The 18,646-nt window shown below is 39.0% G+C and overlaps 2 protein-coding genes and 2 pseudogenes across 5 annotated transcripts in view; 3 read left to right on the forward strand and 1 right to left on the reverse strand.

The window, feature by feature from the left end:
• Window positions 1-4,802, reverse strand: part of LIMA1 (LIM domain and actin binding 1) — an 81,254-nt gene extending 76,452 nt beyond the window's left edge. For 2 of the 3 annotated variants that reach the window (XM_008512483.2, XM_008512473.2), the window contains exon 1: window positions 4,641-4,802. The gene's annotated coding sequence lies outside the window, so the exon portion shown is untranslated. The remainder of the gene's footprint in view (window positions 1-4,640) is intronic. The other variant, XM_070621234.1, reaches the window with a different exon arrangement.
• A 64-nt stretch (window positions 4,803-4,866) lies between these two features.
• The window catches only part of LARP4 (La ribonucleoprotein 4), a 170,654-nt gene continuing 156,874 nt past the window's right edge, over window positions 4,867-18,646 (forward strand). The window contains exon 1 of one of the 2 annotated variants that reach the window (XM_070621274.1): window positions 4,867-5,121. The gene's annotated coding sequence lies outside the window, so the exon portion shown is untranslated. The remainder of the gene's footprint in view (window positions 5,122-18,646) is intronic. The other variant, XM_070621279.1, reaches the window with a different exon arrangement.
• On the forward strand, window positions 6,922-7,877 carry LOC139083583 (E3 SUMO-protein ligase KIAA1586-like; annotated as a pseudogene).
• On the forward strand, window positions 7,777-8,520 carry LOC139083441 (E3 SUMO-protein ligase KIAA1586-like; annotated as a pseudogene).

The following is an 18,646-nucleotide window of genomic DNA, read 5'->3' on the forward strand; positions in this document are numbered from 1 at the left end:
AACCTAAAGAAATAAAGAATGATTTGCACAAAGCGTTATGCATAAATTTGTTCTCAATTTTTTTAACCTATCAATAATGTTGTAACAATCAAAACAACCAAGTGTACAGTTAAATTACACAATATCAATACAACTGAGTATTAAACATTCATTGAAATTGTTTTCAAATAATTTTGATGCCATGGAAAATTATGACAAAATGTAAAGTGAAAAAGCAAATACTAAACAATATCTACTGTAATAGTATGAGCTAATTATCTTTGTGGGGTTTTTTTTAAAGATTTTATTTTTACTTTTACTCCCCAAAGCCCCCCAGTACACAGTTGTGTATTTTCAGTTGTGGGTCCTTCTAGTTGTGGCATGTGGGACACCGCCTCAACATGGCTTGATGAGCGGTGCCACATCCACGCCCAGGATTGGAACTGGCGAAACCCTGGGCCGCCGAAGCACAGCACACGAACCCAACCACTCGGCCAAGGGGCCGGCCCCTACCTTTGTGTTTTTGTGAGTGTGTGTGTGTATCAAAGAAAAGAAAAGACTAAAAGGAAATACACCAAATGGTAGTTCTCTCTGGAACAGATTATGGAGTATATTATCTTCTTTATAATTTTTTTCCCCAGGTTTCCTGTAATGAGCATATATAATTCTTATTCTCTAAATGTGTATGTATGTTTGTATATGCAAAAATAAAACAAGAATTACATATATGATATGAAAAAAGGTTTTAAAAAAGATAAATTTGCAAATCATTCACATGGAGGTGTTAGCTGTAGTCATGGAAAGAGGTTAGATTGCACAGGGAGAGAGTAAAGTGAGAACAGGTAGTTGGACAGGGTCATGGCAAACACCCACATTTAATGGGCAAAAAGACTGAGTTAGCGAAGGAGTATGGGAGGAAACGGTTAGATTAGAAGATAGAGAAACAGGTAGAGTCACAGCAAGAAAGCCAAATGAAAGGAAGAACCAGAAAAGTTGTCCACTTGGTCAAATGTTGGACTTGTGACAGTGACAGGGCCATTAGAGAGAAATCATGGGTGCTATGCATGGACAGAGAGGTTTCCTCTAGTGCTGGAGGTGGGAGCCAAATCTAAGCAAACGTTCCCTGTTCAGTAAAACTGACGCTGAGGAAAAGAAGGTCTAGGCCATTTGCCTAAATTTCACAGGAAAAAAAGATTGTAGAAATCTAAAGCCAAATAAAAGCATATCAGGATTACTAGTCTATGGGTAATGAAACGAAAATTGGCAATACTTTGGTGTGCAAGAAATAACATGTTTGAGGGATTGCAAAGGTTTCCATATAGTAAGCTCTGTTAAACGATAAATAAGGGAAAAAATAGCTCCACATGTTCTCAGAGATTCAAAAAAGTTGCACCTTTTTTTGCTAAAGATGAAAGTTCTTAGTTTCAGAGTAGCATTATTAAGAAATTCTTTAAAAATAAAAAGAATGTAAAATTTCATGGTATCGTTAACTTCTTATGACTGGACGTGTAAAGTCTCTACAAACATTTTCAAGCATAAAGAAATCATTTGACACGCTAAATAATGGATTGCTTTTGGGTCAAATCTAGTCCTTTTTATGAAAAGAGATCTGCATTAGCACAATAACTTGACTGAGTCTCAAGGACTTTGTATCCAGCCACAGAATAAATACATCAGTATGGTCCTACCAGGAGTACTATTTACTGCAGAATCTCAATTCCTCAATCATTATGTGAAACTACTCAATTTACAACCACTTATTTGTTACAAAAGAACCTTGAGAGTCTGTGTTAAGTAATTTAACATCACCTGGAGATTACTGTACACAATCCAAAATAAAGTACTTTAACTTCTTATCAAAAAACATACAGTGAAAGACTATAGCAACCTCAGGGAAAAAAAAGTCTTTTCTTAAGGAAATTCCTGACTTAGGAACCAAACCACACATTTTCCTATCTGCAGAAAGAGGACAATTTCAATCTAAATGAAATTCATCTATTTCTGAGTGTATAGAATTAAGAATGCCTGAAAACTAGTTTCTCTGTCAACATAAATAATGACAAATTCTCCCAATTTGTGGTTAGGTGGCCTTTTATGGCAAAGATGTCTAATGGTCTCCCACACTCTCAACATCCTTTTGTGTCTGTGTGTATATGTCTTTGATGAACTTTTCTGGTACAGAAAATTCTAAGTTAATTACAGTATATTGTTGAAAAATACCAGAGGAAAGTCAAGAACTTGAAACCCTAAGAGGAACAATAATTAAAATTGTACTTGAAAACATTTTAAGAAAACAATATAATCATTGTAGATACCCCAAACACATGCAAATACCCACTACCTTCCCAAAAATTCCTGGTGGAGACCACTTTCCTAGAGTGTGAACAGAAAAAAGGAGGAATGTCGAAGAAATGTGTTTATCAAGTACCATGGCTCAAATTACCAAATGAAACAACCACAATCTGTATTATGAACTCAAAATCTCTATTTAAAAAATGAAAAACATAATCATATAGAAGGGACTGTGTCATGTTCATCCTCTGTATACTAGAACACGGGCACACAGTAGGCAATTAAAAGCCTGCAGTCACATGAAGAGCCCTCAAGACTACCACAGACTTCAGATCATGAAAACTCCACAAAGAATCTTGAAACACTTCTGACCCTTTCTTCCTCCACCCACCTACCCACTCTGGCGCCCCTCCAAAAAAAAAGAAAGAAAGAAAGAAGACATTTTGAGGGCACCTTAGCAAGAAAAAGTATCCTCTGTCACCAAGACGTGCTGTTAATAGAATTGTTTTCACTTTTGAAGCTTTCTCTTCTTAGAATTATTAGAAGGTTGAAATTTGGCCCACCTTTAACCAGAGTCTGGAACAAAACTTGAAGGTACCAAGTTAAACAAAATTACACAATGGAGTAATTTTTACAAAATGGCACTGCTTTGCTAGTGTTGCCAATACATTATTCTCTTCCCAGAGGCTCTACAGTTCAGGGACTATGTGAAAACAACACTTCCACGCCCAATACAGAACAATGAAAATAACTCTACCAACTCTTTACTAAACTGCCACAGAATTAATGACCAGTCCTAACCCCATCTTCAAAAGGCCATCATGTCAGCAGAACACAAGGTGAGAAATACGAGTGACACAAACACATGGACTGAAGTGAATCACTCACTATTACTCAAAGGTTTTTGTTATTGTTGTTGTTTCTTTTGTTTTTAAGGCAAAATAGAAGAGGGAATTTCTAAAAAGAACTGTACTCCTGTGCTTCCACAGCACTCTGGGCTGATCTCTAGGATAGAACTGGCCTCACTAATACTATAAGCGGTATCTTTTGATCTGCCTAACACATTTGATTTTAAGCTTTTTTAGAGTAGGGAGTTTGGAACTTTGAATCCACAGTAGGACTGACAAAACAAGAGGCACTCAGTAAATGTTTTGTCCAAAAGTGAAATAAGTTCCCAATGTAATTACCTAGTACCATGTTTTGTGTTCTACCCATGCAAAACAAGGAAATCTAGACACACACACACTTTTTGTTTTTAACCTTCTCTCCTGCTAGCTCTAACTTTTTGGAGGTCTACCTAAAACACAATCATCTGTCATCCAGGCTATAACTTCTCAGGAACTTGGAAAATGTTTGTTGAGGGTCATCTTTTATGTCTACGTCAGACCTCAGAAGAAAGTCTTATTTCATGGTTCCTAAAATATTTGTCGTTTGTGAATAGTATTAGTAACTATGCAGATAAGAAGTATTCCCTTTAACCATTTAAACCAATAGCAAAAGAAAGAACACCTCATGTTAAAGGCTGACAACTCCCTAAGTACCTCTGACTAACTTGAAAAGTCAAGTCAATAGAACTATCTGGATTAGGCAGACTTTTGAAAACTGGAATTAGGTGAAAGACAACAGTAGTTCAAATATCTCTCACCAGGATCAGCTAAACTTCTTGTCTTAAGCACGAGTAAGGAGGCAAGGAAGGGCGCCAGATGGTTCGCTCCTAACACCTACAACTTCAAGCTTAGTCAGGGTAGCCAGCAGTGTACAGTTACCTTATATTAACACCTACGTATGTTGGTGACAGATGCTAGCGATATATGCACGATAGCGATTCAGGGATGACACATCCAGCTGCAAAAACTGCTATATTTTCAACACATCTCAAAAGGGTAAGTGTGTTAAATAGAGTCCAGTTAGCAGAATGGAAGGGGAGAAAAATCGAAGAGGGAGGGAATGGCTGAAAGTGAAGAAGGTAAAAGAGCAGCTGAATATCAGAATATTTCCCCGGGAGACTATTCTGAATTTTGATGAACTGCCACCTTCCTCCACTACACGAAAAAAGTATATAGTTAGAAAGGACTGTTCCCGGCGGAAAAGGAGGGGGTCCTCCCAGCTCCCGCCCTCAGGCACCAAAGGCTCAGCCCTACATAATTACTCCCAAGCCCAGCGCAGTACCCCAAAGTGAGGAAAGAGCAGAGGGTCAGCGACTCCTCCACTCCCCCTTTCGAGAGGAAGGGATTCACGCCCCTTGTGTCGTCGTCTCCGTCCCCCCAGTCCTCCGCCCGAGAAGTCGCGGGAGAAAGAGGGTGTGGAGGGAAGCCAGGGTCTCCGAGCACTCCCCGGCTGTGGAGGATGTGGAGAGAGAAGGCCCTTACCTGGCTAAAAGCGGTCTCTCGTCCCCGCTGCTACCAGCCCTGCCACGGGTCCCAGGCGCTCTGCCTCGCGCACCTGTCGCGACCTAGCTGCAGCACCTACAGCTCCTGCGGCCCCGCCCCGGTCCTGCTCAGAGCCCCGCCCCTCTCCCCGCCCACCGCCGCGGGGGCGCGCACGCCGGCCCGCCTCCCGTGCGGCCTCGGGGCGAGCGTGCGCGCCGCCGGCTGCGTGCCCTACCCTCTTGGCGGCTCGCGTTGCTACGCGGCTTGCGGCGTCGGTGTTGTGGGAGGCGTGGCTGCCCTAACTGTCCACGCTGCTCTCTGAGGAGTCCATGAGTTTTCACGGCCTTGGGCTGTGTGCTTCTCCACCTTGGCGTTAGCCCTGTGACTCAGACTTACCGCAGTTTGACTCGGGAGCGACTGGGAGGTTTGTCCTAGGCTCAGCTATAGGCCAGTCCCCAGCCAGGTTCCTGGTGCTTTCGGGGTAAGTTGTGTGCAGGGAGGAGGCCGTGTGGTGTAGTGGACAGAGCTATAAATCAATCCTGGTTCGACCGCTTGACCTTCATCCGGTCGCTTCGCCTCAGTAGAGCGGAGTTTCCTCATAAACATGAAGGAGTTGGACAAGGGCAGATCTCCCGGTTCTCCGACAGCTCTAACCATTATTCTTACGGTTAGAATAGGAGCTGTGCGAAAGATTTAGAGAAGGTCCGGAGGCCTAGCACTTGGCCAACCTGCCCCCTGATTCTTGCCCCGGTTGCGTGCGGCTGCGTGACTGCCCTTTGATGGTGTCCTTTCCTTCTCCTGCACCCCAAGTGCTGTAGAATTTCAGACCCCGGGTTTTCTAAAGCTTTTCGGAATTCACGTAGGTTGATGAGTACTATAAGGGGCTTGTAGTGGTGAGCGCCTGTATTTACACTTCCTGAAGCAGTTAAGGAAAATTTTTAAGAAGAGAAATTTCCAGCACCAGATGATGGGTAGATAAGTCAGTTGTTCCCTTCTGCCTTTACATATCGAGCCTAGACTGGTTTCTGGGTAGATATCAAGCATCAAGACTCTCTAGCAAAACTGACAGGCAGCGTGGGGATGTGAAAGAGTATGCGCTGTCGCTATAGAGTGGTACTCCAGAACATGCATTCCCTTGCATGTGGAATTCCCTCAATATATGTCACTTTCCACCCCCATTTTTTTTTTTTTAATCGAGCCAATAAGAGCCATTATTCTCACTAAGAAGACAGCCTAACCTGGAATAGAGTTCTGGATCTACATTTAAGTCTTGACTCAACCGCTTACCAACTAGGCAAATTACTTGCTCTCCCAAACCTTCCCTTAGTGCCCTTTTGAAAACAGAGCTAGTAGTACACCAAAGTTGGCTTTTACCAGTTTGCAGAGCTGATTGCTAACTTTGGGGAGATTTTATGAGCCAGTTGTTAAAAGTCAAATTATATAAATTTACAATTAAATATGTTAAAAACAGGAAATAAATACTCAAAACTCGTCACTTTGTTTACTTCATTTTGCTAGTAACTCTGCTCTTGAGGTTCTCTATTACCTGTATGATGGAAATACTGTATCGTGTTGTTTGCATCTCTTCCCAACTCTGTTCAGAGATGTCACATTTGTAAAACGAAATTGGCTGCAATCAGAGTGTTTACACCATGGAAGTTGGCAAATGCTACAAATCAGGGCTTCATTTGTTGTTCTGTTGATTTTCTAGACCAAATATATGCAACTTTTTCTGTAAAGGGCCAAATAGTAAATATTTTAGGCTTTCCAGGAGTATAGTCTTTGTCACAAGTACTCTTACGTTAAAAATGGGAGTAGCCACGATCCAGTAAAGGTTTATTTACAAAAACAGGCAGTAGGCTAGTGGAGAAAATGTTGATAATGCAAAATTTAAACTTAAAGGTGTATCATATCTGTGGCCTTGATGTTATGAATAAAACAAAAACTTGAGGCAGTATTCTTGAAATATTTGAAAACTATTATCCAATTTAGCAAAGAAGTTTCTCTTGCCGTCGATACATGAATGAAGTTCCAATATACCTCTTCACTGTTTCACTTTTGTCTTACTGATTATCTTAAACAAAAATATCAACCAATATCCGTGTCTGAACTACACTTCTTTGGCAATGATGTGAGCATCTTTTTTCTGAATCAGATCGTAATCAAGCATTTATTCAGTCTGATTTTGTGAAATATTGCTGGAAAAACAATTAGTCAAAACTGATGTATTTTCAAGAAATAGCAAGTCACACTGAAGGTATAAGTATAGACCAAAAAGTAAGGTAAGTATTTTAGCTTAAAATTCATTATATTTCTAAAATCATAATCATTAACAAAAATATAATGTTAACCCCCAAGTAGTATTGTGAATTTTACTAACATAACAAAATTATTTTTCAGATTCTTATCCCTAAAATGCCAAAGAGACACAGTGACTTAAGTTTTTTTAAATCTGAAGAAGTTTAAAATAGACACAGAAAATAATGATAGGAGTGAAAATTGTGAGATACCTAAACTAATGGAAACAAATTTCAGAGTTGTTGAACAGCCAATCATTGAAGAAAAGCCATCATGTTCATCAAAGGAAAAAATAGATAATCTTGTGCGTCTAGATTGTTGGAATGGAAAAGTGTTATGTTTTCAGAACAGTACAAATGGCTTGAAATAAAAAAATATAAATTAGAATGTAAAGATAGTTTGATAGTTCAGCATTTAGGTGTGACAGCAGAAAAGCGTGAGTCCAAAGAATGGAGGACATATTTAGTAATCCCAAATGATATTAATAAAACTACTAGGCAAACTTCTGCAAAAAGAAAATTAGGGAACATGATATTTCCAAAGACTGTACTAAAATTCAAGATTTGTTAAAAGAATAAACTAATGACTCAATTTCCAATTTAGTGTATAAAGTAAACAAAATATTATGCTATTATAGAAGTTTTTAATACTCTTTACGGTTTAGTAAAACATGATAGGCCTTTCTCTGATAGTGAGAGAAGCAATAGAATTAAAAGAGAAAAATGGAGTAGATATAGGCAGTTGTTTACACGAACAATACAGTGCAAAAGAACAGCAGAACATATTGCAAAAGAAATTATATGACGTTGTTTTGGTTTTTTTTTTGAGAAAGATTAGCCCTGAGCTAACTGCTGCCAATCTTCCTCTTTTTGCTGAGGAAGACTGGCTCTGAGCTAACATCCATGCTCATCTTCCTCTACTTTATATGTGGGATGCCTACCACAGCATGGCTTGACAAGAGGTGCCATGTCCACATCTGGGATCCGAACCGGCGAACCCAGGGCCGCCAGAACGGAACATGCGCACCTAACCGCTGTGCCACTGGGCTGGCCCCTGAAAATATTTAAGAGTATCATAGATGAGAATGCCAGATATGTGCTATAATTGATTAGGCATCTACACTTTTGAAGAAATGCACCTAGTGATTTATCTCCAGTACACAGTTGAATCCATTTCTATACTGGTATTGATATTTATAACTTTAAAGAATTGGTGTCAGCCACAACAGAGTGTATTTCTAATACGTTATTGTCTACTTTGAATGATTGTGGCTTTGGTAATGAATACTTGAAAGTGATCATAATTGGATTTTGTTCTAATGGTGCTTCTACAATAGTGGGAAGGAAGTCTGGAGTAGCTACAAATTTGTTGGAAAATTTTCCTGAAGTCATCACTTGGCACTGTTTAAGTTACCAATTGCAATTTAGTATCTGAAGTGAAAAAGTAATTTAAAAATATTCTGGATAAAATGTATTATATTTATCACCAATGCAATAAAAATAAAATTGAGTTAGAAACTGTAGCTAAAGAACTTGAAATTATTAAAACTGGTCAGGGGCTGGCCCCGTGGCTGAGTGGTTAAGTTCGCACTCTCCGCTGCAGGCGGCCCAGTGTTTCATTGGTTTGAATCCTGGGCGCGGACATGGCACTGCTCATCAAACCACGCTGAGGCAGCGTCCCCCATGCCACAACTAGAAGGACTCACAACGAAGAATATACAACTATGCACCGGGGGGCTTTGGGGAGAAAAAGGAAAAAATAAAATCTTAAAAAAAATAAGTAAATAAAACTGATCGAGTACTGGGGTTGTGGTGAGTGGCATGTAGTTTATGAACTGCCACTGCTTTATGTGAGGCATATCCTTCATTATATATACATTTTTCTCATTCCTGTTATTCTGGTTTGGCAAAGAGATTAGCTAATGTTAATTTCTTTCAAGACCTTGCTTTAATGATTGACATTTTTGAAGAATTTTCATTATTTTCAGTTGCATTACAGTCAAGATCAACTGACATTCAGAAGGTAAAAAAATTAAATGCACCATAAAACCTGGGGAAAATTTAAACTTGTTATTAGAAAGCATCTGATGTTAAAGATTTGTCAGATAAGTTTAAAGACATTCCATTTAATAAAAAATAAATTTGAAGTTCTGCCTAGGAATCTGTCACTAAAAAGTAATGAATTTGTGTCTTTTATTAGAAACAAAGCATTTTTATTATTTTGATTTATTAAAACCATCTCCTCAGCCTTATGAAGAACTAACTTACCATGGATAGCTGGTGGAAGAAAATTGTATCATTTAAGTTAACATTTTATTATTTTTTTTTTAGATTTTATTTTTTTCCTTTTTCTCCCCAAAGCCCCCCGGTACATAGTTGTATATTCTTAGTTCTGGGTCCTTCTAGTTGTGGCACGTGGGGTGCCGCCTCAGCATGTTTTGATGAGCGGTGCCATGTCAGTGCCCAGGATTCGAACTGACGAAACACTGGACCACCTGCAGCAGAGCGCGCGAACTTAACCACTCGGCCACGGGGCCAGCCCCTAAGTTAACATTTTAAAACATGAAATTAATTTGAATGATTTTCAGGATTTTGTAGATAATAATGTAAAATCAAGCAATGTACAATCCCGGCAACTGTATGAAAAGCTAAAAAGAGCACTATTGCAGTCAGTGGTGCTAAAGCTGAAAGAAGTTTCATTTTAATGAATTTGTACGAGGTGAAAAATGGTAGTTCTTACATCAAATAGTAGATCATGTATCAAACTTAATGACAAGAAATTTTATTGGGAAAAGAGTTAGCAGGTGGGGATCGTCAAATAATGGTTATACCATTATCCTTGCTTTTCTCCTGTGTTGGCTCCTTTGTTTCTGTACTCCTAATTTCTCAGCATTGGCACTGTTGATGTTAATTCTTTATTCTTTATTGTGGGGGACTATTCATATTCATATATGTAACTCTGATTCATTTTTACCTGCTTTGAAGTACTCCATTGACACATATATCACTACTGATGGACATTTAGATTAGTTCCATTTTTTCAGTATTATCAACCATGTTAAAAGGACATCCTTGTACTTGTATGCCAAAGTTTCTAGGTACATACCTCCAGTTTCCCTTTCCATTCACAGTGTGAGATCTCATTTCTCTACATCCATACCAAAAGTAATTACTGTCAGCTTTAAATCTTTGCCAGTTTGATGAGTATGCAATGGTAATATCATTGGTTTAACTTGCATTTGTCTAATCGATAGTGAGAATAAACATCTTTTTTGGTGCTTATTGTCCATTTGGATTTCTTTGTTGTGAATTGCTTACTCAAATCCTTTGTTCGTGTTTTTCCTAGTTCAATTACTGTGGTTATTTTTTTTATTTTTATTTTTTTTGCTGGGAAAGATTCGCCCTGAGCTAACATCTGTTACCAATCTTCCTCTCTCTCTCTCTTTTTTTTTCCTCCCCAAAGCCCCAGTACACAGTTGTATATTCTATTTGTAGATCCTTCTAGTTCTTCTATATGAACCACTGCCATAGTATGGCTACTGACAGACAAGTGGTGTGGTTCCGCACTCAGGAACCAAACCTGGGCCGCCAAAGCAGAGTGCACTGAACTTTAACCATTAGGGCTGGCTTGCTGTGGTTATTTATTTATTTATTTTTAAAGATTTTATTTTTTTCCTTTTTCTCCCCAAAGCCCCCCAGTACATAGTTGTATATTCTTCATTGTGGGTCCTTCTAGTTGTGGCATGTGGCACGCTGCCTCAGTGTGGTTTGATGAGCATTGCCATGTCTGCGCCCAGGATTCGAACCAACGAAACACTGGGCCACCTGCAGCGGAGCGCGTGAACTTAACCACTCAGCCACGGGCCAGCCCCGTGGTTATTTTTTTTATACTTCCTCTTGACACTTGTTCATTGGTATACATATTTTCCATTGCATTAAACAATTTTTCATCCTGTTTGCCTCAACTTCATTGATACTTCTTCTAAATAAAAGCCATTCATTTTTTCATTGAGTAAATATTTATTGAGTGCGTACTGTATGCCAGGTACAGTGTTAAGCACTGAGAGATTCACTGGAGAACAAGACAGTGATTCAGTGGGACAAATAATTAAGTTAGTAGAGTACTTTAGATAAGTACTGCTATAGGGGGAAACACAGGAGGCTATGGTAGCCCTTAGAAGGGGTACTTAACTCAGTCTTGGGGATCAGAAGTCTTCCTAGAGGAGGGGCCGGCCCGGTGGCGCAGCGGTTAAGTGCGCATGTTCCACTTTGGTGGCCCGAGGTTCACCGGTTTGGATCCCAGGTGCCCACATGGCACCGCTTGGCACGCCATGCTGTGGTAGGCGTCCCATATATAAAGTAGAGGAAGATGGGCACAGATGTTAGCTCAGGGCCAGTCTTCCTCAGCAAAAACAGGAGGATTGGCAGCAGTTAGCTCAGGGCTAATCTTCCTCAAAAAAAAAGAAGTCTTCCTAGAGGAATTGATGTCTAAACTGAAGGGTAAATAGGAATTAGCAAGGCAGAGGTGTGTCTGTATTTGGTTGGTTCACAGGAAGGGATAGATAGATGGGGTGGGATCAACAGGGGAGAAGAAAGCATAGAAGGGCTAAACTTACTTTATTTTTTATTTTATTTTTATTTTTTTCAAAATCATCAGCATACAGATTGTAACGAAGGATCCTAGGAAGGATGAGATTGCCTTAGGAGAACGTACAGAGTTAAAAACAACAGAGGTCTTATTATGTTACATGTAATTTTCCAGGCATGACTATTATTTTAAATTAGATGTAGAGAAAAATCAGGGAAAAACATCTTAAAAACAAAATAAAGAGTTTGTGGTCATATGACATACTATGGTTTAGTTGAAGTTAAAAACTTCATAGGTCTATATTAAACTATTATATAAATTTGCCTTTTTGGGTAGACACATGAGGAGTCATTTTGATAACTGTATATGAAAAAATTAAATTCTCGGTGTATTCTTTCTAAATCTTAAAAGAGGGATGAAGATTTAAGTTGAGAAGCTTTGTTGTTCTTAATACTTTTAGAATCAAATATTTACTGTATATTTATATAATACATAATATATGTAGTTACATAATACTTGTCATATATAATACATAGATAAGTGTATCATTTACTCTTTGCCTCAAAAAAATCTATTCTAGTTCAATCATTGACCGCCTTCATTCTTAAAAATTGTCAAAGGAAATCTTTAATAATGTCACATGATCAGAAATCTCGTGTCTAATATGAATCTCTGATCTCATGAAAGAAGAGGACCATTTTTTAAAAATCAGCTTTGTTGAGGCATACTTTACATACATTAAGATTCACCAATTTTAGTACACATTTCAATATGTTTTTGACAAATGTGTACAGCAGTTTTAACTACCGTGACAACCCAGATATACCATATTTCTGTCATCCCCAAACGTTCCCTTTTGACCCTTTGCCGTCAATCCTCTCCCCTAATCCTTCACCTCTACCCAGTGCAACCGCTGATCTGCTTTCTGTCATTACAGTTTTGACTTTACTAGAATTTCATATAAATGTTTGTTGTCTTTGCGTCTAGCTCTGGATTCTTTCACTTAGCATAATGCTTTTGAGGTTATCCATGTTGTTTCATGTATCAGTACTTCATTCCTTTTTAATGCTAAGTAGTGTGTTCCATTGTATAGACATATCACAATTTATTGATTCATCAGTTAATAGACATTTGTGTTGTTTCTAGTTTTGGGCTACTATGAATAAAGCTGCTATGAATATTTACATACCAGTCTTCACATGGACATCTGTTTTCTCTTGGGTAAATACTTAGAAGTAGGATTCCTAAGGAGTGGGTTGCATTGTAATGTGCATTTAACTTTTTAAAAAACTGCCAGACTTTTCCAAAGTGGTTGTACTATTTTGCATTCCTGACAGCAATGTATGAGAATTCTAGTTGCTGCCCATTCTCCACTGTACTTGGTATTGGTTTTTTTTTTTTGGCTTTTGTTTTGTGAGGCATATTGGCTGTGAGCTAACATCTGTTGCCAATCTTCCTCGTTTTGCTTGAGGAGGCTTGTTGCTGAGCTACTATCTATGCCAATCTTTTTCTATTTTATGTCGGATGCCACTACAGGGTGGCTTGACGAGAGGTGCTAGGTCCGCACCGCAGATCCGAACCTGTGAAACCCAGGCCACTGAAGCAGAACTTGGGAACTTAACCACTACACCACCAGGCCAGCCTGAGTACTTAGTTTTGTTGGTCTTTTTAATTTTAGCCATTCTAGTGGATACTGTGATAGCTCATTGTGGTTAATTTCCCAAATAACTAATGATGCTGCGCATCATTTCATGTGCTTATTTGCCTTTCATATATCTTTTTTGGTGGAGTATCTGTTCAAATCTTTTTCCCATTTATTAATTGAATTGTCTTATTATTGAGTTGTAAAAATTGTTTATATAATCTGGATATGTCTTTTATCAGATAGATGCTTTGAAAGTATTTTCTCCTAGTTCATGACTTGTTTCTTAATTTTTCTTAATAGTATCCTTCAAAAAGCGGAAGTTTTAAGTTTTGATGAAGTACAGTTTATCAGTTTTTTCTTTTATGGCTTGTACTTTTTGCATTCTAAGACATATTTGTCTAACCCAAGGTCACAAAGATTTTCACTTATGCTTTGGATCTTACCTGTGGGTCTATGATTCATTTAAAGTTAATTTTTTGTTACATGGTGTGAGGTAAGGGTCAAGGTTTTTCCATATGCATAGCCAGTTGCTCTGGCACCATTTGTTGAAAAGGGTACGCTTTCACCCATTGAATTACTTTGGCCCCTTGGTCGAAAATTAAATGAATATATTTGTGTTGGTCTATTTTTGGACATTCTATTCTATTCCATTTAATTATTTGTCTATGATAATCTTTTAGTTATTAAAATAATTTATTTTGCTTTGGTGGAAAGTATTGAGAAGTTATTCTTGGATATTAGGAATCCTATACATATGAGCAATTTGCATTTTTCCCAAACATCCATTTCTCTAACCAGAAATGTATATGTGCATTAAAGGTATTTTCCCATAAGTAATTCCTAGGATAGTAAGTTATCATTGTAAGTAATATGTATTTTTTTATGTATAAGAAGTAATTATTCCCCTGAGGGCAGGACTTAAAAACAGAAAGAAGTAACTAGGCATACTTTGCTTGTAGCTTCATTTTCTCAGAATATTGAAAAGGGAGTAAAATAAACTCTTGTCATGTGGAAATTTTTTAAATAACCAAAAATATGTTCTATTAAGGTAGAATGAGAAAATATTGAAAATTTCAAAGGATAAAGTAGAATAAATTCTCTTCTTTTGGGAATAACAGCCACATAAATACCGCAAATCAAGGAAGGGGATTTCCTGACTTCTGCTTCCAAGCAATTCCCATAAATGAAGGAGGAAGTGATTTCCTTTTTAAAAAACTTATTGTTGGCAGGATTAGTGTACTTCCTTGCACACTTTTTGGATTTTAAACACATGTACACTAATATTCCTGAACTTCATAAACCTTTGGGATTTTGCAGGAGGTTAAATTGTTTCAGGAAAAAGTCACTCTGTTGTGGAAATGTTACATAGCCAGGGAGATGATGCATTACCAATAGGGAGGGAAACAGCCAGGTATTAACACTTGACTGGGAGGGATCTCTTGCTCTGGTGGAATAAACGTAGGTTTGGAGTCAGAATGCATTTGCATTTCATCTCTTTCACTTTTTTTTTTTTTATGCTGAGGAAGATTCGCCCTGAGTGAGTCTTTCTCTTTTTGTATGTGGGCCACTGCAACAGCATGGCTACTGACCAAGGAGTGGTGTAGGTCCATGCCTGGAAACAGAAGCTGGGCTGCCAAAGCAGAGCTCAATGAACTTAACTACTAGGCCACTGGGGCTGGCCCTTTTTTTTTTTCTTTTTTGAGGAAGATTAGCCCTGAGCCAGCTGCTCCCAATCCTCTTCTTTTTGCTGAGGAAGACTGGCCCGGAGCTAACATCCATGCCCATCTTCCTCTACTTTATACATGGGATGCCTACCACAGCATGGTGTACCAAGTGCTGCCATGTCCACACCCGGGGTTCCGAACCAGTGAACCCTGGGCCGCCGAAGTGGAACATGTGAACTTAACCGCTGCACCACCGGGCCAGCCCCAGGGCTGGCCCTTTTTGACTTCTTTTTCTTGAGGAAGATTAGCTGTGAGCTAACATCCACCACCAATCCTCCTCTTTTTGCTGAAGAAGTTTGGCCCTGTGCCAACATCTGTGCCCATCTCCCTCTATTTTATATGTGGGCCAGTTGCCACAACATGGCTTGATAAGCAGGGCGTGGGCCGGGATCTTGGCCGCAAACCCTGGGCTGCTGAAGCAGAGTGCGCAAACTTAACTACTGCACCTCCGGGCAGGTGCCTAGCTCTTTGACTTCTTAACGTGAGTCAGGAAGCAAGTTTCTTTTTTTTTTTTTTTAGGAAAGTTAGCTCTGAGCTAACTACTGCCAATCCTCCTCTTTTTGCTGAGGAAGGCTGGCCCTGAGCTAACATCCATACTCATCTTCCTCTACTTTATACGTGGGATGCCTACCACAGCATGGCTTTTTGCCAAGTGGTGCCATGTCTGCACCCAGGATCCAAACTGGCGAACCCGGGCCGCCGAAGTGGAATGTGTGCACTTAACCGCTGTGCCACTGGGCCGGCCCCAGGAAGCAAGTTTCTTAGTTTCTCCAAGTCTCAGCTTCTTCTTTGGCAATAATAATACTTGGGTGACAGTATTGTCATAAGGATTAAATTAAATGACACCTAGTACTCTGCTTAGCATATAGTACATATTTAGTAAATATCGGATAGCTTTCCCACTTCCCCCAGTCTTTCCTCATATAGGCTGAGAAGTTTTCTGGAGGTAAATTGCATACCCCACAGCAGAAGCTGATCTGTTGGTTCTTCCTCATTCTTTTAGTAACAGAATGATAGAAGTTTGAAAAGTACCGGAGAACAGGAGAACATCTGAGCTCAGGGATCAGACTCTAGGATAAGAAACTAGTTCAGCAGGAAGTGTGCACTGTCAGCCCCTTAAGGATCATATGCTCAAGGTGTCCAATCCCATCTCACATGTGTAATACCTCAAATGTCACTTGATGGTAGAAGACTCTCTGGGGAGCTCTGTGAGAACAGTACCCAGCTGTAGTGGAAGGCTGACCTGAGAGCACCTTTTAGTCTTTCTCTATCCTTCTTTGTCCTCATGTAATTTAATTATGGCCTCTCTTGCTACAGCTTTTAAATTCAAAGATACTTATTATTAGTGTCTGTCACCTTAAATTACCAGATTCTGGCCCTCATCACCTCCTCCCACCTTTAACCTATGAAAGAGACAGTGGTACTGCCTAATTTAAATTGCTTCTGGTTCCTTCTCCCTTCTCCCCAACACACCTGCCCTTTCACAATTAATTTTATTCCTAAAATCAGGAAAAAGCTTTTCAAAATGCTCTGGCTATTTATTGGGAAGACCTCCACATCCCTATTAGCAAACAACAGACTCTCAGTTATGTGTGAAAATATCGTAATGTACTTTTGGGATATTATAGAAAATTATCAATTTTTATTTTGAGATATCTGGGAAAACACAAAATATTCTCAATCAATTAGACTGATCATACTAGCTTATTGTTATATCTGTATCACTTCTCCCATTCTCTTGAAGAACAAATGAAGATTAGACTTTCTATATACTGTTTATGCACTGTATTAGGCCCTGAGAATATAAAAAGTAGAAGATTTGGAACTTATGGTTAAGTCACAAGGAAGGCAAGCCAGGCCTAGAACTCGAAGTCCCTAATTCAGTTTTTTGCATGTATCAGAATTTCATTGTATAGTGCATTGGATCTATCTCAGACGTAAAAATACACAGAACTCTTTCTCTGATTTTATATATAAAATATATAAACGATGGGCATGGATGTTAGCTCAGGGCCCGTCTTCCTCAGCAAAAAGAGGAGGATTGGCAGCAGATGTTAGCTCAGGGCTAATCTTCCTCAAAAAAATAAAAAAATATTGCGACAACTGGCTATTCATGTGGAAAAATAGGAAATACCATCCCTATCTCACATCAAAATAAATCCCAGATATAGTAAAGTACTAATATAAACAACACCACAAAGCAGAGAATAGAAGGATTTGGAGCTGGAGCTGAGAGACAATAACTCAGCAATTGGTACAGTATGTTCCACCTGGTACCAGTTGATACCAGTACGTCCCATCTCTCACCTGAATTATAGCATGTAAAACTTCATTAGCTAGTATCTCTATATCTTGTCTTCTGTCTTGTCTCCTCCAGTCCATTCTGTATACCACTAGACTATGTGCTCTAAAATGAAAATTTTATTGTTTCTCTTCAGCTTAAAATCCATCCATGGCTTCTCACCCTCAGTATAAACTCTAAAACCCTCCACATGGCCTGATGCCTGCTTATATCTCTAGCTTCATCTCTTTATACTCTACCTTCACTCCCACTTCCCTGTAAGGTCGGTTGCAGCTCTTCTAACCTTCTTTCTTTCTTCCTGTCTTTTGCTGAGGAAGATTCACCCTGAGCTAACATCTGTTGCCAATCTTCCTCTTTTTGCTTGAGGAAGAGTCAAGCTAACATCTGTGCCAATCTTCCTCTATTTTGTATGTGGGTCGCTGCCACAGTGTGGCTGCTGCCAAGTGGTGTAGGTCCATACCCGGGCCACCGAAGTGGAGCACTCTGAACTTGATCCCTAGGCCATGGGTTGGCCCCTCTGACCTTTAGATCTGTAAGTACACAATTCTCTGTCTGGCCTCTGCACCTTTGCATGGTAGTCTCTTGAATTGGAATACTTTTTCTTCCCCTATTTCACTTGATTAACACATCTTCCTCATTTATTCTCATCCTAGGGGTCATTCCTCTGGAAAACTTCCTCTGACACCCTATATTTGGATTAAGCACTCCTTCTGTAATCTCCCTTATTAACCTGTAATTGTACCCACTGTTACTGCATTTATTAAACCATACATGTAGTAATTGCTTATTCATCTCCCCGACTACTTTCTTCTAATCCATGAAAGCAGGGATTATTTATCTGATTGTTCACTGTTATAAGACTCATGCTTAGCGTGTGTAGGCATTCAAATATTTGTTAAATTAATGATCTCAGATACAGTTTGCTCATTCTTTTTCTTTCCCCTTTAACTGCCCGTAATATGACTTTGAAGTATATACATTTTGATTATCATATTCATTGAAAAATATTATTTCTAGAAATGTTTTCATGATAGCTGAATCCACTAGAACAGGGGTCAGCAAACTATTTCTGGAAAGGGCCAGTTAGTAAATATTCTAGGCTCTATGGGGCACATACAGTCTCTGTTGTTTCTCCTCCTCCACCTTTCTCTTCTCCTTCTTTTGCCTTTATAATTCTTTTAAAATGTAAAAACTGTTTTAGCTTGTGAACCATATAAAATAGGCCATGGGCCAGATTTGGCCCACAGGTTATAGTTGCCAACCCCCGCCCTAAAACATAGAATTTGAGTTCTGTAGATTTTGTTAAAATGAGCTCAGCCAACATTAAGTCATTAATTGCTTATGGTAAGCTTACGATTTAGATTGAATATTACTATTGCCATTTTGGAAATTGGAAATTAAAGAGAATTTAGGTGACTTGCCTAAGATCATTCACTCTGTGTAGTAGACT

The sequence above is a fragment of the Equus przewalskii genome, chromosome 5 (assembly GCF_037783145.1).
Source record: "Equus przewalskii isolate Varuska chromosome 5, EquPr2, whole genome shotgun sequence".
NCBI lineage: Eukaryota > Metazoa > Chordata > Mammalia > Perissodactyla > Equidae > Equus > Equus przewalskii.